Here is a 23,287-nt window from a genome sequence, read left to right as displayed (position 1 = left end):
TCAGGGGTTTTTTTCTTCCAACTATTAAATGTACTTTTTTGTATGTTCTTTTATAAAACCTATCTCTGCAGGTCTTTGGTCTGAATTTAGTATGCTCAACTAAGTAAAATTGTAAAATAACTAGTCTCACTTCAACAAGATGTGAGATGTCTTTGGAAAGAAACTTTTGATATTCACATAACGCCCTGATAGAGTTCAGACTCACCTTAAGTAACTAAATCCCCTTTATGGAAACGGGGCAGTTAAGCACCATATTTCCATTGACTTCCTTTTTTCTAAAATACTTTAATGCATGGGTGTCAAACTCACACCGTCACGTTGCCACATGACATTTCGTGATGTTTTTTCCCTTCTGGGGTGGACTTGGCCTGCGCGTGACACATCTGGACTCAAGGCCGCCAGTTTGACATCTGCTGTTTAGCTCAATAGGAATTATACAGTTAAAACCCTATTCTGACATGATGACCCAAACGCTCCTCCCCTCATAGCTATTTAGTTGAGGGAAGACTGATTTTGCTTTTAAGGGTACTTATACTTTGCTCTGTTGCATTATTATATTCCTGTACTGTAGATACTGAAATGGGACTTACCAGAATACTGAAATACATACTAGCTCTAGAACCATTTGATGATGTTGTGGTTCTATTACAACTAAAGGCAAAAAGTTACCTCAATCAGGATTGGCTGTATGTATGATGACTTTTAAAATCACAAATGCTCTCATATGAATGTTGCTTTATTTGTGCTAGCACCAAAACACGAGATGCCTCACAGGCATGTGGGGAAGCGAAGCCCCACAGTTCATGGCTCTTCGCTTTCTATGAACGGGATGTCACTGTATTTGCTTTCATTTATTGCCCATTGCTTCACAGCTTGATCCAGAATCTCAAGGGAAAGACGGTGAGCAAAGTCCAGCACTGCAGTGTTTGTTGAAGATGGTATCCCAGAGTTTGCCTGAATAAGGGAAGATTTTTCAAGGTTACATCCACTATCGAATTTGCCGACTTCCCTGCTTCCATCGTCTAGAATAGTGTGCGGGAAGGGGCTTTTGGATTTTATACATCCCATGGTACGACTGCTATTCAATTTAGCTGCACAGTCAGCCTTGATGTATTGTCCTTTAGAAGAGTACAGAATGTCACTTTCTTGCCAGCAGAGATGAGAGTATGCACTTCTCCCAATATCTGTGGGTAAAAAAATTAACATTGCAGGGTTTAGAATGTTATTTCTTCCATTTATTTTTCTTTTCAGCATATGTAAAAGCGGATTTATTTTTTTTAATTTTAATTTTTTAAAATTCCAGTAGGAAAGGAATCTTGGAAATTTCTTTTTGTTTTGGCCCTAAATGGAACTAATTTGATTTTCATAAATCGAAGTTCTAGACTCCTAGCTGAGTTCTCATCAGCATCTTAACTACCATAAATAGTCAGTTTCAACTTACAGCTCAAATTGGTTTTGGATATTCAATATTTAATAATCAAAGAAGTAGCTGCAGCATACGAACACAGCAATCCCTCTTTCAAGATTACATTGGAGAAAATTCAGTAACTCAGACTGGTTAATTACATTTTCAAAATCGTGGCACGATAAGAGAACAGAAATCAAGAATGTAGGCTTCTATCCATCCATGGATGAATAGACATACTTTTTAACATGGTGGTTATTCTAATAAGTGTTAGGAAAAAAGACATAGAAAGTGGAAATTGGGAAAATAATATGTATACTGAAATATAATAGAACATATTATGATTATTATGTATAAACAAATGTTAGAAGTTGAAAAAGTAAGATTATGTATATTTAAATGGTAATATCACTATGAGAATTTTATGCAAAATATATTGACCCAGATAACACACTCTCCACTGAACACTTATGGATGTTAAAGAAAAAAAACGTATCAATAAAACTATTTTTTTTAAAAGAATGTGGGATTCCAGACACCACTGGAATTCTAGATTATTTAAAGATAACATAAATAAAGTTCATAATTCAGCAAACATTGAGTATTATGTTACATTAACATTATAGCCATTACTTCCTACACTTTTATTAACTACTTCTTAAGAAAAATCAATAGGCTGTTGGCATATTGCAGCAGCTACAAAGATAGGAAGGAAAAAAATATGGATGCATGAAAGTACATTCCAATTCACATTAGCAGTCTTTGAATACCACATCCTTCCATTATAAAATCTCAGGAAAGCATTTGCTACCTCTTCTGAAAAACTGCCTCTCATCCTACTGCTTTGCTGTATCCCTCCATTCCTCAATTATTTAAAAAGCTTACATTGACCCACGTGATCTTTTATGAGATGGAGCAGAAGATGTGAATTTCCTTGAATGCTGGCAGCCTTGCAGCAGACATTCATTGCACTATAGGAGTAGACTTTGAATCTAACAATAGTCTACCCAATACTAGAAAATAGATCGAAAGCAGAATGGCTTGGGTTAAATTGCTCATGAAGACACAATGCTGTTTAAAACACTATGATACTGTGTGGAGCACATGGAAACCTGTTCTGCATATTTCGAAGTGTTAACATACAAACAAGTATTATAAACCCATACTCAGCTGGGCCCTAAGTAGCAATCAATACTGATACTCACTGCAATATTGTTCAGATTCATTAAGATTACTTTATACTATATATAGAAATGTGGTATTATTCTAGCTCATAAAACCCTTATGACCATGTAGCACTTAGACCAATCACAGGTGAAGAGGTGAAAAGCCCCTCCCCCATCAACCAGCTACCACAGATAATATAGTTTTTAAACTGAGAAGTAGTAATAGCCTGAGTTTACTGGGCAGGCAGGGGTGGGCTACTGCCCGGACAGGGGCCGCCGTCACCACAGTGGGATAGTGAAAATGGAATTCCACCCCAGAGCACCCAATTTGCACTGAAAGGTGTTGAAAGAAAATACAGGGTGTCCTGCATAAGCCACACCCACAGTGTGGTAGTAAAAAAAATGGTAGCCCTTCACTTTTGGCAGGGTTACCTAGTTCTTGTATGTTCAAAATTAAAATTTCAAAATTAGCCTACCCTTGTTTATTGATGAATATATGCTTCTTGTAAACGATATTAACAATTCGAGCTTGCAACAATTGACTAATTTTTAGATTAAATAGCCACAACACTGGTGGCGGCCCCGGCCCTCTGGAACCAACTCCCCCCCGGAGATTAGAATTGCCCCCACCCTCCTTGCCTTTCGTAAGCTGCTTAAAACCCACCTCTGCCGCCAGGCATGGGGGAACTGAGATACTCTTTCCCCCTAGGCCTTTACAATTTTATGCATGGTATGTCTGTACGTATGTTTGGTTTTATAATAAGGGTTTTTAACTGTTTTAGTATTGGATTATTATTATATGCTGTTTTATTGCTGTTGTTAGCCGCCCCGAGTCTGCGGAGAGGGGCGGCATACAAATCCAATAAATAAATAAATAAATAAACAATCCAGTGAGGCTAGCTAACGTTAAACCTATATGTAATTATTAGCTTTGATTATTGCATATGTCACTAAGCATTATCATTGAACGCTCACTTAATGTTCTAGGCCAGTGTTTTTCAACCTTTTTTCTTCAGGGGAACCCTTTGGTGTTGTCAGATTTCTGGCGGAACCTGTACCGTGTACCGGTACTGTTTATGTCCCTTCAAGGCAAGCCTTGAACATTAAGGAGGGAATTTATGTATGTAACTGGATGACAAAATTAGAAAAAAAACTGCAACTTTTTTGATGATTCATATTAGTTACTAACAAAATACATTTTATTCATGGAAAATTAGATGGTACACTTTATTGTTTGAATGTATGTTGAGAGAAAAATTAAAAAAAATTACCCCCCCACCAAAAGTCCTTCCTTCCTTCCTTCCTCTCTCCATTTCTCCTGCCAAAAGGAAACCGCGAAGAGAGGATTGGCAGGGGTGAGGGTGGTCCAGAGAGCCAAAGCAGCTGGGCGGCAAGGGTCTCTGACCCAGGGGTGTTTCTCCCCACCCAACAGTTTGGTTGTTGGTTGCAGCTGTTGGGTGGGGAGAAACCTCCATGACATGGTCAGGTGTGCTGTGAAGAAGGAAGCTCAGGTTCCAGTCTCGCAACTTTTTGCTGAGGGTGCGAAGAGCAAAAAGTTGTGAGACCGGAAGCTGAGCTTCCTTCTTCGCGCCTTCCAAGTTTTCCGGCAGCTGCATGGCGGAGGCACCGATGGCGGCTGAATGTGTTGCTGGATGCTGTACATGCTGGCACTGCGGGGTTGGCAATGGCCTGCTGGATGGGCCAGGATGGAGGTGCCAGCCCTGCGCCCATGCCCAGCACAGTGCCAGCATGTATGGCGTCCAGCAACATGTCCAGCCACCGCCATCGGTGCCTCTGCCCTGGAGCTCCCGCTCGCAGCCGACTGCCCTCCCGCCGCACCGCGGCTACTGCCCGATGCCGCTGTTGCCGGTGTGGTGTACAAGAGAGCAAGAGAGAGAGAGAGCAAGAGAGAGAGAGAGAAAGGGAGAGGGGGAGAGAGAAAGAGAGAGAGAGAGAAAGAAAGAAAGAAAGAAAGAAAGAGAAAACAGGCAAAAATGAAAGAGAGAGAAAGAAAGCAAGAGAGAGAGAGAAAAGGAGAGGAAGGGAGAGAAATGAGAGCAAAAAGGGGAGAAAAAAGAGAAATGAGAAAATGATTGAGGCAGAGAATGAGAGGAAAGAGAGAGAAACAAGAGAGAGAGAGAAGTGATTTAAAACATATGATAAAAAGCACCCAAAGAATAAGAGAGAACCCCCCCCCCAGCCCTCACCTGTTTTTGGAAATGGTTCGAGAGTGTACACACACACACACACACACACACACACACACACACACACAAGGGGGGGAGGAGAAAGGGGGGGGAAAAGTGTCTTAGAGTGTCATTTTGTGTCATTTTGGTGTGATGGTGTACTACTCTCAAATATGAAATCCTTCTAAATCAGGGGTCTCCCACCCCCAGTCCCTGGACTGGCATTGGACCACGACATGCCAGAACCTAGGTAATGCAAACAAATGAAGCCCCATCTGTGGGATGCAGGCAGCATGCAAAACCACGCCCCTCCGGCCCATGGAAAAACCTCTCTCCACAGAACTGGTCTCTGGTTTGCCCAAAGGTTTTCAGGCTGCTGTTCTAAATCAACTGGCATAACTGGGTTTGGGAAGAACTGTTCTGCAATGATTTTCATCTTTGTTGCCCAGCTAGTCCAGAAGGTGAAACAACGGATTACTTTTCAAAACCTATACGCTGTCTTCTGGTGTTCCTCAGGGCTCTAACCTTGTGGTCTCATGGTGTTCAATATCCACAGTGAGCTTTCTGGGCTCTACTACTGGGAAAACTCAGCTGGAGATCTGGGGGTTATCAGTATGCCAAGGAGAGTTATTTCTACTGCAACTTATCCACTTTCAGGGATTGAGTCTGATAATGAACTCGATGAGGGAGACCAAACTGAAATTAAATCCAAAGAAAACAGAGATACTGTTCACAGATATGCACTACTCTTGGGAATAGAAGTTCAGACTCTTCTAAATAGGGCTTCTCTCGTACTGAAAGGGTAGGAATAAAGTCTAGAAGTACTTATTTATACCTTAGCTGCAATTAGCTCCAATTGGCTTTGGCAAATGTCCCCTTTATTGAGACTCATCTAACTTATAGGGGGTAGACTGACTTCCTTTGAGAGCTGAGTTTCTCAATCTTTCAAACATTAAATCGAATGAATGCTTTAATTGCCAATATATTTCTTTCTTTCTTTTTGGCTCCCTGCATGCTATGCTAAACTCTAAAAGTGTATATGTATGTGTGAGAGAGAGGTGGATGAAGAGAGGAGACAGACACCAGTTTCCTACAGAAAACACTGGGAGCCACAAAACCTGGTAGGTGTGGCTGGTATGATGTCATGTGACTGGGTGGGAGTTTTAATATTATTGGATTAAGAAAATATTTTTCCTGTGCACGTACAGGTTTCTTCTCTGCAGTTTTTTTCTGTACTGCCTGGCACAAACCTTTTATCTGTAACTACAGGAGTTGCTATTTGAAAATTCAGAGTGCTCGAATGATTAAAGCTCAACAATAATAAATGTGTATGCTGCAGCAGTAATTAAGCAAAGGGAATGAACCAACAGAAAGCCATAACTTTATCTATTTGAATATTATACTGCATAGTCTCCCACCACTATTTAATTTGGTTAATTATGAACCATAGATTCAAAAATAATTCAGGGGTTATTCCTCTAAGTCTTTCAGAGTATTCTTCAAGAAAACTGCATGTTAAAATTGAAAACTATGTATACAGGTAGTCTTCAACTGATAACCTTTCATTCAGTGACCATTCAAAGTTATAATGAGCCTACCAAAAAAATATTGTATTCCTAGGAGATTAGAGAAATTACTTCTATTTTCCCATGGAGGAAACTGTAGGACACTTGGCGTCAATCAAATGCATTCCTATGGCTGATCAGGGCTGACTATTGAGTCTCATGATAACTCTCATTAAGGATCCAAACAAGGAAATACAGTACATCAAGAAGAAATATCTGTGCCTTCTAAATCAGTGTTTTTCAACCAGTGTGCCGCGGCTCAATGGTGTGCCGCGAGACATGGTCAGGTGTGCCGCGAAGCTCAGAGAGAGAGAGAAAGCAAGAGAGAGAAAGAGCGAGAGAGAGAGAGAAAGAACAAGAGAGAGAGAAAGAACAAGAAAAGGAAAGCAAGAGAAAGAGAAAGAAAGCAAGGGAGAGAGAGAGAGGGAGGGATGGAAGGAGAGAGAGAGAAAGACATAGAGGGAGGGAGGGAGGGAGAGAGAGAGAAAGAAAGCAAAAAAGAGGAAGGAAGGAAGAGAAAGAAAGGGATGGAGAGAGAGAAAGATGAAGGGAGAGAAAGAGGGAGGGAGAAAGAAATAGAGCGAAAGGCAGGAAGAGAAAGAGAATTTTTTTGTCGAAATTTTTTTTAGCCCCCCCCTCCCCCCGTCGCTCAATGTGCCCCAGGGTTTCATAAATGTAAAAAATGTGCCGTGGCTCAAGAAAGGTTGAAAATCACTGTTCTAAATGATGTGAGATTTCCAGCTCCTATTTAGTCAGCATAGTTTATTTTATTTATTTATTAATTGGACTTGTATGCCGCCCCTCTCCGCGGACTCGGGGCGGCTCAGTGTTAGCAATCAGCCCTCCAAGAAGATGGGAACTAGAATCTTAAAAACCTTTAAAGAAGTTGTATTCTTTTCCTAGATTTCTGAGATACTCTTTCCCTCTAGGCCTTTACAATTTTATGCATGTTATGTCTATATGTATGTTTGGTTTTTATAATAATGGGTTTTTAATTGTTTTTAGTATTGAATTATTATTATATGCTGTTTTATTATTGCTGTTAGCCGCCCCGAGTCTCCGGAGAGGGGCGGCATACAAATCCAATAAATAAATAAATAGATTTGTATCCAAGACAAGGAAGAGGCAGATTTCATTTAGGGGGAAGGGCAATAGGTGCTACAAATGCAACTACAATTAAAATATTTTTCCTTCCAAAATCAGAATGTTATACTGCTTTACAGATAGACTACTCACTTTATATCTAGTGTACTCTATTCAAAGACCTTTACCATTTGGAGTCTCTCTATAAACTTTAACTCAATAAACACACATTCCAAATTCTCTAATTAACAGTGGTTTTTTTCATGCAGTCATGGTCTCTCTCTAGAGAAAATACACACACATACACATACACACACATCTCAGATAACTATTTTCATTCAGTGTAACTTGCTGAAATCTTTTGATGATTTTCACAGTCATTCTGAGGGGCCAAACCATTATAATAGCTAACTATATCTTTTTACAATACCTGCTATCCAACATTATTTGGAAGCTAATATACAACTTCTAAACAAAAGCTGATTTAAATTGATTTTGGATCTGAGAGAAATTATTTAATCATTACATACACAGTAAAAACATACATTATGGTTATTACACGGTAGATTATAGAACTTTTAGAGCTGGTAGGGGAATAGTAAATGATAATGTAATGATGTCACAGTTCATTTTTATTGTTATTTATTTATTTAGAGTGTGGCAGTTCATACATAGATTAACAATATATATTAACATTTACCTAGATTAGTAAATTATATTAGCATACCTCCCAAAGGCCAATTAGATCCCACAAGGTTGGCCTTCTCCAGGTCCCATCGACTAAGCAATGCAGGTTGATGGGTCCACGGGGGAGAGCCTTCTCTGTGGCTGCCCTGGCTCTTTGGAACCAATTATCCCGCCACCCCATGTCTGTACTGCTCCCACCCTACTGGCCTTCTGAAAGGCTGTGAAGACCTGGCTTTGCTGGCCTGGGGGACATGAGGTTAACATCTAGTCATGGCCAAATTAAGATTCGCTTGATATGTATGTGTATATGATTGTTTAGTTTAACTAGTGGTTTTTTGTTTGTAGTTTAATTGGGGTTTTTTTTTTACTATTTTTATTATTTAATATTTGACTTGTTGTAATATTGTGCTATATTATTCATTGTTGTAAGCCTCCCTGAGTCCCATGGGATTGGGCAGCAAATAAATCAAATAAATTAAATTAAGTTAAATAGGTATGGTGAAATAGAACTACACAAACCATATAGGGCTTATTACTGGCATTAATTTATGAACATTGAATGTTTAATTAGCTCAACGGGTCAAATAAAATAGTATACTATATTTTCTTAATACTTCCAAAAATATATTTCTAATTTTAATTGGAAAGTCCAATTTAACACATTAGATTTTTTTTGTTGATACGGTATTGTAATCTGTCTTCCATATAACTTGCAAATGCATAAACAACTTATTTCCTCCTCTTTACCATCGCTACATCAATCTCATTATTTTATGCAACTGATGAAGTGAGTGGCAGTTTGTGAAAGTGTATGCATTTAAATAAAAATTGGTTAGTCAAAAAAAATGTTACCAGACACTTGATTTTTTTTTTGTCACGGCAAATAAGGCTCTCCCCCTACAGAATCTCAAATGATGAACTATTTATTATATACCATCTTTGAAATAATTCTCTCTTTGCAATTAAACAAGAAGCCTATTTCAATATTCATTTGTACCAATGTTGTATTGTAAAATCATTAAAAGCAATTCCTCTTCTTTTACAGGTGCATTATTATATAAAGCTATTTAAAAAAACATTGATATTGTTTATATTTATATTTCATTTTACACCATACTTAATAAGAAAAACTAGATTGTATAAGCTCAGATTGATTTAAACTCTACAATTATTAATGACATTTTAAATTTTATATCCTGGAAACAAAATGGAAAGTTACAGAACTAAATATTTACATTTCTTACATACAAAGTAAACAGAGGAGCATGTAAAATAAAGTCTCCTTCAAATAAAGCTCGACCATGATTATTTCATGGATATGCCCATGTTTTCTACTTGCTATTTCCTTTTTTTCAGAATGATTTTCTAACTTTAGACTTAGAGACTGGCTTAGAATTCTGGAATTTCATAGTGGTACCTCTAAATAACAATCAGGTCTAATCCTGTTTAGTTTGCCTGCTGGGAGGCGTGCACACATACATAGTGGAACTGGGGATAGGAACTTCATGTTAGTCCTTTTCTCCTTGCAACAGTCAATCTGAGTACCAATTTTTAATCCACTATTTTACCAGTACATTTAAATCAAATGGATAATTAATTAGAGCCATGATGACGAACCTATGGTACGCATGCCACAAGTGAGCACGCAAGCTCAGGTCCAGCGGGCATGTGTGCGCTGGCCAGCTGATTTTCAGGCCTTCTGAGCCCACTGGAAGTCAGGGAACAGGCTGTTTCCAGCCTTCAGAAGGGGTGGGGAAGGCCCATTTTTTTGCTCTCATCATACTCCAGAGCCTTTCTCGGAGTCTGGGGAGGGCAAAAACGGCCTTCCCACCTACCCCCAAAAGTCCTCCGGAAGGCTGAAATGTTCCATTTGCTGACTTCCGTTTGGACCGGAAGTCCTGGTTTTTTGCTCTCCACAGGTTTTAGAGCCTTTCCAAGAGTCTGGGGAAGATGAAAATGGCCTTCTCCACTCCCCCAGAGGCCCTCTAGAGGCCCGAAATGGCAAAAAAATGGGCCTCACAATCTAACTGTAAATTGCCAAACAAACAGTTTCTGCCTCCAGAGGGCCTCTGGGGGGGGGGAGTGGAAAAGGCCGGCTGTTGCCCTCCCCAGGCTTCTAGAAAAGCTCTGAAGAGAGAGGTCAATAGACAAAAACAGGTGTGCCATTGTGTGCCGGGAGCGGGGGAAGGTCATGCATGCATGTGTGGGGCATCACATGGAATTACGGGTGTGGGCACTCACACGCACAATCTCCCCACACTCCCCCCCTTTGGCACACAAACCAAGAAAAGTTCGCCACCACTGAATTGAGTATGTAGGAAATTCATAACAACTTCGGATTATATTCTAAACAAACACACAATACTGTATTTAATTGTTGCTGTCTTAAATGAAGCCTATGAAGCCACAAGATAATTTACAATATTTAACCACACTTTAGATTAGGACCTTTCATTGTGTGATCTCAAAACAACTGGCCTCATTCCCAGCCCCAGGTTCTGTCCAATACAATCCATGGATTAAGCTAGTGGTATGAAACACAAAATTTAATTGTCAGCTGTTTAGAAACCAGTAAAGTGAAGACAACTGATATGAAAAAGAAGCCATACTCAAAATGTCTAAATCCCCGCTTACAATAGTGGAATATAGACTAAGATTTGGCTGAATTTGCTTCACATTTTAAGCAAACCGAACCATATACTATACATTCTATACAATAACTATGTGGTTGGAATCAGAATGGTAGTAAAACCCCAGAAAAGCTGAATACCTAAACATTCTGCTCAAACTATGTTATGCATACAGTACAGATTTTACCCACTGCTCAAGCCTAATTGGCTAGCTAAGTCTGTAACTTTCCTTTCATTATGATTTATAATGAAAGTACTGTATAATGAAACTACCAAACATAACCTTGCATATGCAAGCATATTCTGTCTTTATTATCAAAGTTACAGGAAAGAGTACGAGGGCAGACTAGCTGGACCATGAGGTCTTTTTCTGCTGTCAATCTTCTATGTTTCTATTTTTCTAAGTTGATGTGCCAGATTCTCCACTGAAAATGTAACCACAATGATCTCTATAAGGGTGTATGAAGGCCACTTACCAATTAGTATCTTGTTTTGAATATATTTTTCCTAATGATCCACAGAATATGAGGCACAACAAGTTAAGACTCCTGTGTAGCAAGAGAGAATTTGCTCTTGTTAAATAATAATAGCTTCAAATGAATTACAATTCCTCTCACCTCTTTGCCCTCAACTGGATTCCTACAATCCAATCCAAGTTGGCACAGAAATAAACCCCACTGATTTCAATGGAATTTACATTATGGTAAGCATGTTTCAGACAACTAGCCTCAATTTAGCAAGAACTCTTAACATAAAAATATGTGTGCAATGAGGTGGAGCACTATTAGAGTGCTCTGCTTATTTGTAAATCCAGTTAAAAATCTAAGTGCTCCTGAATGTTTTAACAATTCCAGAGAGCACAGAAATGGGAAATTCTACACACACACACATATCTTAGAGCATGTAATATTGAGATGAATGTGCTTGGGGAAGCATGCATAAGGCTTCCTTTTTACTAGCTTTTCATGTGACAAACTACTTTAGATTCTGCTTGTTAGAAGAGCTACAGTGACACAACTAGATAACTGCTTTTTAAAATATGTCAAACCTTTAAAGATTTACATTCAAATGTACTTCAATAGTCTTTGAAATGCATTCATTTTGCAATGCAACCTTGGATTAAAAGATACTTCTGTGTTTTGATTGTAAGGGTAAAGAACAAAGGTCTTTAGAATAACTGATATTATTTATTGATGCTTTAGACATATGAAGACAAATATCATTCCAGTATAACAACAACAAAAATCCTCCCAAAGTTTTCTGTAGTCAAATTTACCCAGCAGACTGAAAATTACATTTCAAACATTATGCAATAATTGTTCAAGTATAGAATGACAGTTCTGGAAGGGACCTTAAAAATCTTCTAGTCCAACCTCCAGGAAAGGCAGGAAACTTTATACCATTTCAAACAATGTAAGTTATTATGTAAGTCATATATGGGCATACATTTCAGACCACTTTAGAATTACTAATTCCTAATCTGACTGGGACCAACATCAATCTGATACAATGAGTCACGGTACAGTATTAGAGATTATGCACTAGTTCTTTTACTATTTGAGATGACAAATATAACTTATTGACTGACAACTTAAGAGGGCACATCTTATTGGCAAAATCAATTTTTAACCCATGATATGCCTTTGTTTCATCACCACCTTGGGAGAGACACAATTATTAAGTTATATTACGAAGGTCGCCCAGAAGGTAATGCACCATATTTTTTTCTTCAACATTTATTGAACACAATGAAACTTACATACAAGAAAGAATGATGTTTCTTCTACACTCCCTATTTTTCCATGTAATCTCTGTCCTGTTCTATGGCCTTTCTCCAGCAAGACACAAGGGCGTGTATGCCCTGTCGGCAGTGTTCCCTCTAATTTTTTTGGGGGGTGGGCGGAAAAGTATAGTGTCTGAGCGGCAGTCCCTTTGGGACTGGGCGGCACAGAAATAATAAATAAATAAATAAACAAACAAACAAACAAAAAACCCACCCTGTTTTGCCTCAGAGAATTTCAAAATAAAATACTGTACTGTGTGTCTATAACAGTGAGCTCATAATAGGGCAACTCTATCAATATCAAAATGCCACTTAAATAGTTGAGCTAGTTTCAAACTAGATTTTGATTTTCTTTCTCTCTTCCTTACTCCCATTCTTTTTCTTTTTCTTCCTCTCTTTTTTCTATCTGTTCCTCTCTCTCTCCTTCCCTCTCACTCTTACCCTCTCGGCTTCTGGGCAGGTTTGGAAAACTCTGAGTTGATGATGATTTTTAAGTGAGCGATTGCTCACTGCTCAGCTTAGAGGGAACTATGCCTGTCGGTACCACTCCTTGTTCTGGTCACGAAGCCATTTCTACACTGTGCGAATCACCTCTTCGTCATCCTCAAAATGTCTTCTGCGAATGACATCCCTTAATGGCCCAAACAAGTGGAGGTCTGAGGGAACAAACGTTTGTGAATGTTCCCAATAGTTTCTTTCTCTGCAGTGAGAAATTCAATGACGACACGCTGCTTGTAATGTACATCACTTACAGGCGCCATTTTGAAAAACTGCTGCAGCTGCACTATCTGAAGAAACGCAAAATTTACACAGGCACTCCTGACAATTCAAATAATGTACTGTATATCTAAAGTTTCGCATTTATACCATTACTGTAGGTTGAGAAAAAAAATATAGTGCATTACTTTCTGGGCGACCCTCATATAATTGTTGATGTGAAGATTTCATCTATTATCTTGGAGGAGAAGTCAAATGATCAATAGAGAAGTTGATCAGAGGTTTGGTTTTGGAGAGTTGTGTGGTGCTAAAACATCTCTACTCTGGTTATTAGCTAGCATTCATTTCAGTCCTTTCTCTTCCAGCCTTTTGCTCTTTCCATCAGCAATGCTCCCCTCGGCGTTTTCCTTATCATCCCTGCCCCACTACATTTCCTATTTTTGACATCAGCTTCCTTCCAGGCTTCTAACAAGCTTCTCAGCATGTATTATTTTCAATCATTTTCCTCTGTCATAACCATGAACAGAAATAGTTGCCCAGCAGCTGATCAGTTTTAATTCACTACTTCAATACTGCAGAACCTGGCTAGCTTTTAAATCATGGGTTGGTCTGCCACTTTCTGTTCTGAAGATATTTCTAACTCTAACATTTCCCCCCAAATGTTTCTTCTTTCTTTGACATTGTTTTAACTTGGAAAATGCCCAAATATGTATGTGGAAGAGAAAGTAAGCTACCCTTGAGAGGCACATACACTGATTTCAGAAGTCAGGCCTACCGTTTCCTGCTAGAATGCCTGTTAAATGGAGATCCCCCACCCAGTTTGTGATATGGTGATAGAAAATATCAGCAAAACAAGGAGAAAAATTGACCGCTTTGCCGGTAAAGAGCGGCACACTTGAAACAGAAGACAACCTTGAAGAGTGATTTCACACAGATGCAAACACAAGCAGGAAGGGGGAGTAGCAGTTTGGAAAGTGTATTTCATGCTGGGTATTGTTTTATTTATACTTATACTTGTTCAGTTAGCACTTTTAACTCAATAGTGGCAATAAAGCAATTCCTTAAATGCAGTACAGAAATGCAATTTCATGCAAAAAGCTGAAGCAAGTTTGAATATTATTAAAAGTATGCATCTTTTTGACAGTTATTGTGTCACAGAGTGTAACAGCACTTTTACATTTCCGCTTTCACTGACAGGGCAAAGTTTAATAAGAGCGGCCTTGGGCTGTGTCGCATAAATGTTCCCAAACAGGATTTCATTGCTTCTTTCTCTGGCAAGATGTATTTAAATTATCCCACTGCTTGCTCAAATTCTACTATAATTCATCCAATTACCAGAGCTTATACAGTATTTACTTTTGCTGAATGCAAACTCAAACTACAACTTCAAGTTCCAGTGAGGGCATGGCTAGCTGATGACGCCAGAACAAGGCCGAAATAGATCTATCCTAGTCTCCCTTAATTTTCAAATTCAGCAAAAACATGTGACACGTATGTATAGTATGTATGTATGTATGTATGTATAGTATGTATGTATGTATGTATGTATGTATGTATGAGTCTTCGGAGAGGGGCGGCATACAAATCCAAGTAATAATAATAATAATAATAATAATAATAATGTATATACTGTCTTTAAAAAAGATAGCATCCTCTATGGACCGGCACCGACCAAACTGGTTGCATAACATCATTGTGACATCACCATCGGGTTGTTACTAGTTCATGCGAACTGGTCCGAACTGGGAGGAACCCACTTCTGATATGGTCACAAAGTGATTCTGTACTACTTCTGCTTCATTCATATATGCCCAGGCAATAAAAAAGCCTTTATATTAGTGGGCTGCCAAAAAGGCTAATGCAGTCCTACGCTCCATCAATAGAGGGATAGCATCAAGATCAAGAGATGTGATAGTACCGCTTTATACTGCACTAGTAAACCCACACTTGGAATAACTGCATCCAATTCTGGTCACCAAAATATAAAAAAGATGCTGGAACCCTTGAAAGGTCCCTGGAGGCTAAACTGTACAATGAACAGAGAGGTATGTTGCTGTGAGCTGCCCCGAGTCTCCGGAGAGGAGCGGCATACAAGTCTAATAAATTATTAATTATTTATTTTTATTTTTATTTTTATTATTATTATTATTATTATTATTATTATTATTATTATTATTATTATTATATCTAGCCTAACAAAAAGGAAGTTTAAGGGTGACATGATATCTGTCCTGCAGTATTTGATGGGCTGAAAAGAGAAGAGAGGTTTGACTTATTTTCCAAAGCACCTCACTGTAGAACAAGAAGCTATTAGTGGAAGCTCATCAAAGAAAGATGCAACCTGAAATTAAGGTGAAATCTCTTGACAATGAGAACAATCAATGGAACAGCTTTCCTTCTGGAGTTGTGGGTGATCCATCTCTGGAGATTTCAAGAAAAGATTGGGCAACCATTTGTTGAGAATAGTATAAGGACTCCTGGTTTAAGCAGAGTTGGATATCCTATCCCTGTGACGGTGAATCTATGGCATGTGTCCCACAGCTGGCACGCAGAGACCACTCTGCAGGCATGCGAGCCGTTGCTCAGTTCAAATCCACTGGGCATGCACACACGCCTCCCATCAGCTGTTTTTTGGGATGCGCTGGGCGCATGCAGATGTGTGCATGCACGTGGGTGGGGGGAGTATGGGAGGCAGCCCATTTTTGGTCCCAGGAGGCTGCAGGGAGGCCTACTAGGCCCAAAACGGGGTGTGAGGGTCGCGTACATATGCCCGAGCATGGGGGTCACATGCACATAAGCGGATGGCTGGGGGAGTGTGGGGGCACACTGCATTATGGGTACCAGCATGTGCATGCGCTGTTGGCACACAACAAGAAAAAGGTTAGCTATCACTGTCCTATCCTATCCCATCCCACCCTGTATCTCTTATCTCCTATATTCTATTCTGGAAGCTTTATCTACTTACAGGGAAAACCAGTGAAAATTGTATCAAAGTGGGCCAAATGAGATCTCAAGACATCACATATCTATCTATCTATCATCTATCTATCTATCTATCTATCTATCTATCTATCTATCTATCTATCTATCTATCTATCTATCTATCTATCTATTAGATTTGTATGCCACCCCTCTCCGTAGACGCGGGGCGGATAATAAAGATAAACATATAGTTTATCTTTGGTCCCTTTTCTCCTAAAAGCACAGGGATGCCTTGAACCATTAGATAGGCAAGATGGGTAGCAGAGATGGTTACTCTTCACTGTTACGTTTCAGACTATTCCACTGCAGTCATTTTCCCAGTCTGTGCAGTTGCATGAGTTAGAATTTTAGAGTAATCCTAGTACCAAGAACTTGGTGTACAATTTTATTAAAAAAACCTTAAACTCTATTTCATTCCCCAACCAATTGAATATATGCCTATCCTTTTATATTCTATAAAGTCTGTGTTTACTTGCTAAGCCTTCCAAATTAGCTTTCAAGTTGCCATAAGAAGGGGGGTGTGTGTACCTGATGGAGCTGCTTGGAGATACATTCCATAAATGTTTTCCTCTGATTATAGGTTACCAGAGTTAGCCAACGTGGTCCATTGGAGAGTGTCATTTATGACATGCCCAGTGAGGAGGGAGGAAACAGGGTCAAGGGTAAGCTGTAAATTACGCACCAGCAGGGCAAACCTCATCCAAGTACATGCCAGCATTCTGCTCCTAATAAATCATTGGATTTCTTTTGAAGCTTGGCTCAAGTCTCATGAGTTAATTAGGGCATATGTCGGAACCTTGACAGTCTAATGAATACAGTAATCAATAACAGTTGCTTGAATTTTGAGTAGAAATGATTGCATCAATTTAAGAACTCAAATTTGGACCAACTTTTCTTTCTATAGACAGGTTTGTCTCTAATCTATGTAACTTATCTGTTTGAACTCTATTATTGTTGTGTAATAATTTTAGTAACTACTATATCCTAGAGTTAGGGGATGTGGTGGCTCAGTGACTAAGACACTGAGGTTGTTGATCAAAAAGGTTGGCAGTTTGAATCCCTAGTGCTGTGTTCTCATTACTTGCCTCAGCTTCTGCCAACATAGCAGTTCGAAAGCATGTAAAAATGCAATACCTCTTTGATGGGAAGTAATAGCGTTCCATGCACCTTCAGCATTTAGTCATTCCAGCAACATGACCATGGACTCACCATCAGACAGTGTTGGTTCTTCAGCTTAGAAACTGAGATGAGCACTGCCCCCTAGAGTTGGGAATGACTGGCACATATGTGCTAGGGCGGGGATAGGCAAAGTTGGTTCTTCTATGACTTGTGGACTTCACCTCCCAGAATTTCTAAGCAAATGATGCTAGCTCAGGAATTCTGGGAGTTGAAGTCCACATGTCATAGAAGAGCCCCTTGTGCTAGGGCAGGGGTAGGCAAAGTTGGCTCTTCTATGACATGTGGACTTCAACTCCCAGAATTCCTGGGCTAGCATGATTGGCTCAGGAATTCTGGGAGTTGAAGTCCACAAGTCATAGAAGAGCCAACTTTGCCTACCCCTTTGCTAGGGGAACCTTTACATTTACCTTTTTATATCCTAAAGTGCTTAGATTGAAGCAATAGGCAACACAATTAAATAAACACATAATGACTAACAGTCATTAATAGGCCAACTCATCAAATCCACTTTTGTTGTAAAGCCTCTTATAAGACAATTGTATTGATGTATCCATGAAATCAGCAGAAGTTGAGGATATCTCAAAAGGAAATTTTACCTTTCAAGCTATGGTCATATGAATTTATAAAATTTTGTAATGTGTAACAAAGCACTTTTTTATGTCCAGAATTTTCTGCTATCATTCCTAGATAAGCCAGTATACTCTACAGGTGTGCTTCACAAAGAAAATGCTCAATTTGAGAGCCTGTTTTGAAGGCTAAATTTGGCAACACATTTCTTTTTGTCAGCAGGTTGACCAGAAATGATTTCAAATATGTCAATATCACAGATCTGCATAGAGCGTGGGTGAGCAATTAATTTTCCCAAAGGGAAAATTATGAGAAACTGGTATTGTCGTGGAGGGCTACCACCACGCCACCCTGCCTCATCCCCTGCCACCACTTGTCCCATCCCCTGGGCCGACAGGGATGGCTGAAGGGCCAGATGGGGCCTGCAGACCAAAACATGCCAGGTCTGGCACAGAGGCATTACACTATTGTCAGGTTCATTTTTCATCTCATAATTCCTAAAATATAATTTGCTGTTTTCCTAGCAACCACACAATGACCATTTTCAGTAGCCCAAGATTATGTTGATGATTGACACAAAGAAAAATCAAGATATCCGCTAACAAGGATATATAAAAAGATCAAACTCTTTGGTGCTATCGAGTGATATTTATTTCTTGCAGATCAAAACAGTTATTCCTAACGAGTTATTGAAATCAAGATTTGTTTTCACTATGCAAATATTTCAACTATTGTTTTAATTTTAGCAATTTAAATAGGTAATTTTCCTCAGACTGCAAAATATTCCTTGTAGTTCTATGAATGTCAATTATATTAAGAAATAAACTGATTAACAAGCATGATAACACATTAGATAGGCATACCATTTGGCTTTCAGTACCCGGTTCAAGTCAAGATTGTCGTTGGCTATGAAATGGACAATTTCTTAAGTTTTTTACCAAAGTTTTCAGAACTATTTTGCCATTGCTTTCTTCCTAGGGCTGAGAGAATGACTGACCTAAAGTCAGCAATATGTTTTTATGCCAAAGGTTGGATTGGAATTCATACTCAGTATCTAGCTACTATATATTTAATCACTATTCCATGCTGGTTCTTTTCACTATAACTAATGAATGTATTATAAACTTCATAATAATAGAATATATTCTTATCATTTACTTATGAAAAGCAAGAGAAGTGGAGCTACAGGTTGTGTCAGGGTTCCAAATAGCATCCAAAATTAAATCAGATTCTGAGGCGAAATATTCCTTTAAGTTCCAATTTATTAATAAAGCCATGTTGGCACATCTGGGAGAAACACAAATCTGAAGTCCTGGGGGTTTCTCCACCCAGTTAAAAGTTCAATCCCTTGCCCCCACACCCACAAGTCCATCACAATGACCAGTCTTCATCTACCAACTTTGCAGCAACTCCTATCTCCTTAGGTGCAGGAATGCAAAGACCAAGGATCATCTTGACCATCTAGAAGGAATTTGTTATGGCTACATGCAGACATCCCTCATGCAATTACCCCTGCCAAATTCCAACAGCAAATAATACATTTTAAAATGGCATAAAGAGTGGCTGGCCAAAGACCCCCAACTCAAATGGCTTCGGTCTGGCAGTTTGTTACCCTTTGAACTATTTCTAAGACCTCTTATAAGAGAAAGTTACTTGTCAGACGGTACCAATGGAGCAAAATCATATTCCTTAAAAAAAAATTGTTACTACCCACAAGCATGCCTTTTAACAATGTTTACTTTGCAGTTTTAGCCCTTACCCTCTAAATTACCCGCAGGAAGAATGGGGAAATCCTCTAGAGGTAGATAAAAGCCAGCTTAAATCAATTGAAACCCAGCAAGCTTTTTCCTTCTTCAATACTGTGTAGTTTGCCTCCAAGATGGATGTAAACAGCAAGTGTTAACCTTTTGCGCGCACACCCACTCCATTTCCTGGTGTGTCCACTTGCAGGGATTTTTTTTAAAATTGCAAATTCTATTCTCAAATAAACTATATGAAGGGGGGGGGGATAAGGAAGTCTACAGCGATCTATGACCAAGGAGCGCGCAAACGAATGAGGGTTTGGTTTTTTCTACACCTAGTAGGTTTTTCACCTGAGGGTTTTTTACACCTAGTAGGGAAGGAACCCGCCAGCCGGCCTGAGCGGGTTCCTCTTCAGCAAGTACACAGCGACACCGCTCATTCAGCCCTGCTCTCTCCACCCCTGCTGACGACTCTCCTCTCCCAAGCCCACCTTTTGGCAACGGACGGGTTGCAAATCGCTTCAGCCCCACTTACCCGCCCCGCCTTAGTTTTTGTCGGCTTCAGAGAAGCTAACCGGAGTAAGTAGGTGGCTGTGCCTTTCCAACTACTTAGCGGGGGAGGGGGGAGGGAGAGAACGAGGTGGAATAGATATGAAGCGCGGGGTATGGGTGGAGCTGGGGCCACGCCGGGAAAGCAAACAGTTTTCCTGCCACTTTGATCGTGGTGAGGACAGCTGGGCGAGAAAAACAAACGCCAGCCGCCTCCGACCAAGCCACGAATCGCTCTTCACCCCCTTGTGGCGCGGGAACGTCACGCCGTTTTGTTGTGGGGGCAGCGCCCTCCCGCCCAACTTCCCCTTTCTCTCCGGTTTCACTCAGGTTGCACACGGGGAGCAATTGCCGCCTCCTTGGGCGGGCACGACGCAGCCTTCTGCCCTGACACCGAAGGGCCCCCAAGCAGCAGCCCCTCCCGTAGTGACTGCTTAACGAATAATAATTTATTTATTTTTTAAAGGCCAAATGGTCCTTCTGCCTGGGCTACTCACTCTTCCCGAGGCTGTTGCTGCGGCTCCAACCCCCGCTCGCCTGGAAGCATAAAAGGGACGCATCTTTCACGGAACGGAGTGGGCCCAAAATCGGGATCGCTTAAAAACGTCTGAATCCGCCGACCGGTCCATTCAGGAAATCGAGGCTGCCGGTTGTTTATAGAAAATCCCAACCGATTCACCCGATCCTCCATGCGCTTAACCTGCACAATTAAAGCATGCAGTCAATCTGCAAATCCAGCCGCGCGTATTAATTCTGCAGCGACACCCGGAGGAGAGTGAGCCTTACTAGCCTAAGGGTGGTGGTTTTGGGTGTTTTTTTTTTAAATCCAATTTTTGTCCTCCGGCAACGACAAATTGGTAAAAGAAACGCAAATAAAATTGCAGGTGGGTTATCGGTAACTTCTTCGAAAGGCTGCATTTTTGGGAATCTGTTTTCCTGTGCCTGTGGAATTTCGAAGAGCGAGGCAGCGTTTCCTTTGTTAGTTTGCTACGAAATTGAAGTGTTCGAATTTATCGGGTTTAATTTTTGGACACATCTGTTAGCTTGGGAACCCGATTTTATTTGCGTCGAAAGACTTCGGTAGAGCTCTACATTAAGCAGATTTTCTCAGAGAATGTGGCATGTTTCTGGGTTTTAAAGGAGGAAAGCACCCCAAAAGCTTTCTGCCTGAAAGATTAACTTTTCATCTTCCCAACCTTTTTATAAGAGGATTTATCTAAATAGAAAGAAGGACAAGCATAGATTTAGGCTACTGTATTAAGGCACTGTAAAATGCAAAGTACTATTAGAGATGCAAAATGTTTTGTAAGCCTCAAAGCAAAGAAATATTAGGTTTTTTGTAGCAAGACAAAAGAAAACCATTGAAGGTCTTAAATAGGACAACTGATGTGCAACAGAAGGATTATTAAAAAAACTGGTACAACCAGTTTTTCGATTGGTATATTAGTATAAGAAGCCCCCCCCCCCTTAAAATATTATTTATTCTTAATATTGAAAAGAGGCAGGATAACATATTTCCCCTAAAGGAGAAATGGAGAAAATCTTTTTTTAAGTTTTATTTTAATTTTCAATTACAATAAAAAAGAAAAATATCTCAATAATCACATGCAGATCGTTACCCGTTTCAAATTCAATTTGTATAAGTCATATGTCTAACTTGATTACATTCATCAATAAGAAAAAAGATATGAAAGTGAATAAATTTATCTTATTAAACATTATTTTTGTGTACATTATTTGTTACGATCTAAGTTTGTGTGATTCTCTTAGCTTTTCTTTGAGTTATTCTATTCTGGATCCAGTTGTACCATTTATCCCACGGTTTGTTTCGTCAACTTTCATGCCCTTGATATCTCTCGTCATTTCGTGAAATGGAGAAAATTTTAACAAAGGCAGAAAGCAGCCCCAGTCTTCCTGCCATAGGAAAACAGCCTCAAGCACAAGCTTGAAGAAACTGGTCTTTAGGAGCTTTTGTAACTACAGTATTCAGAAAGATTGGGCTACTCCATTTGTAAGCAAAGAGCAAAAGGGGACTACAAATAAACAACACAATTAGGCAAGCCAAAGTTGATAAGATTGGCTCAGACCAGGGGTCAGCAAACCGTGGCTTGTGAGCCACATGTGGCTGTTTGGTCCCTTGAGTTTTTCGCAAAAGCCAAGTTTCCGGCACTGCGCATGTGTTGCCATTATTTTTGGCAGGGTTTTGTTTTTGTTTTTTAAATTGGGGATTGCACTCCAGCCACGTGGCGCGGGAGGAAGCGAACCAGTAGTGAGGTAAGTTGGTACGCTGGCCGTGTGAACCCCGCTCTCCGAGATCTGCTGCTTGCCTTTTAGTATGGGACACCTGAGGGCTCATCACAGCTATCCTAGCCAGATTCCAGATGATCATAAGAACAGTTGCCCCCAGCACACACACATGGCTCATACTTTCATTAGATGTGCTTTTTGGCGAGGGGTGTGTGTGTGTGAGACGGAGGCCAGTAACTCCTGCAATCTTTACCAGCTCAGAGATGTGATCTTTGCATTACTGCAATCCACCCTGGATTTTGAGGCAGGGATCATTCAAAACCTGCCAATTCACATGCCGGGGGCTGAGTTGGGCTGGTCGAAGCTTCAAAGCTTGATCATTTGAAAAGCTTGCCAGCCCTGCTGGATATTTGGTTGAGGGCGGAGGGCGTGTGGGACGCATTGCAAATGATATGCGGGGGGAGGGGAGGGAAGGGATTTGGCCCACATCACTACTCACTTCCCATTTTTCAAAGTCCAGGACAAGCCATGGGTCTTGGGGGGGAGGAGTCGGGGAGGAGGTGCGGTGACATCCCACCCCTGCACCATGCCCCGCATCCATGGCAGCCCCCTTGGCTCCCTCAGAAAGAGGTGGGGCAGCTATTAGTAACTACCCGTAGTGACCCTAACAGAGCAATTGACAACTGGGTGTATCTGTTTGATGGTTAGGCAACCCCACTGCTGCACGCTCCTGAAGACATTTGCTGTTTAAATTTTAAAGTTCAGAGCACTTTAGCTTTATTTTCTATTTTATTTGTCT

At 40.1% G+C, this 23,287-nt stretch overlaps 2 long non-coding RNA genes across 3 annotated transcripts; one reads left to right on the top strand and one right to left on the bottom strand.

Annotated features, from left to right (window-relative positions):
- Positions 1-1,071: 1,071 nt before the first annotated feature.
- Positions 1,072-21,027, bottom strand: LOC139156389 (uncharacterized). Of its 2 annotated transcripts, none has more exons than XR_011557308.1 (3): positions 20,739-21,027; positions 11,199-11,270; positions 1,072-1,184 (listed from the first exon to the last, which is right to left on the bottom strand). It is a non-coding gene; the product is annotated as an uncharacterized lncRNA (long non-coding RNA). The 2 variants fall into 2 exon arrangements; XR_011557309.1 differs by lacking the exon at positions 20,739-21,027 and adding an exon at positions 20,228-20,585.
- On the top strand, positions 20,021-21,962 carry LOC139156390 (uncharacterized). Its single transcript, XR_011557310.1, has 2 exons — positions 20,021-20,271; positions 20,708-21,962. It is a non-coding gene; the product is annotated as an uncharacterized lncRNA (long non-coding RNA).
- Positions 21,963-23,287: the final 1,325 nt, after the last annotated feature.

This window comes from Erythrolamprus reginae, chromosome 1 (assembly GCF_031021105.1).
Source record: "Erythrolamprus reginae isolate rEryReg1 chromosome 1, rEryReg1.hap1, whole genome shotgun sequence".
NCBI classification, from domain to species: Eukaryota; Metazoa; Chordata; class Lepidosauria; order Squamata; family Dipsadidae; genus Erythrolamprus; species Erythrolamprus reginae.
Note: the sequence above shows the minus strand (reverse complement) of the source record. Positions and strands in the feature narration are given on the sequence as shown.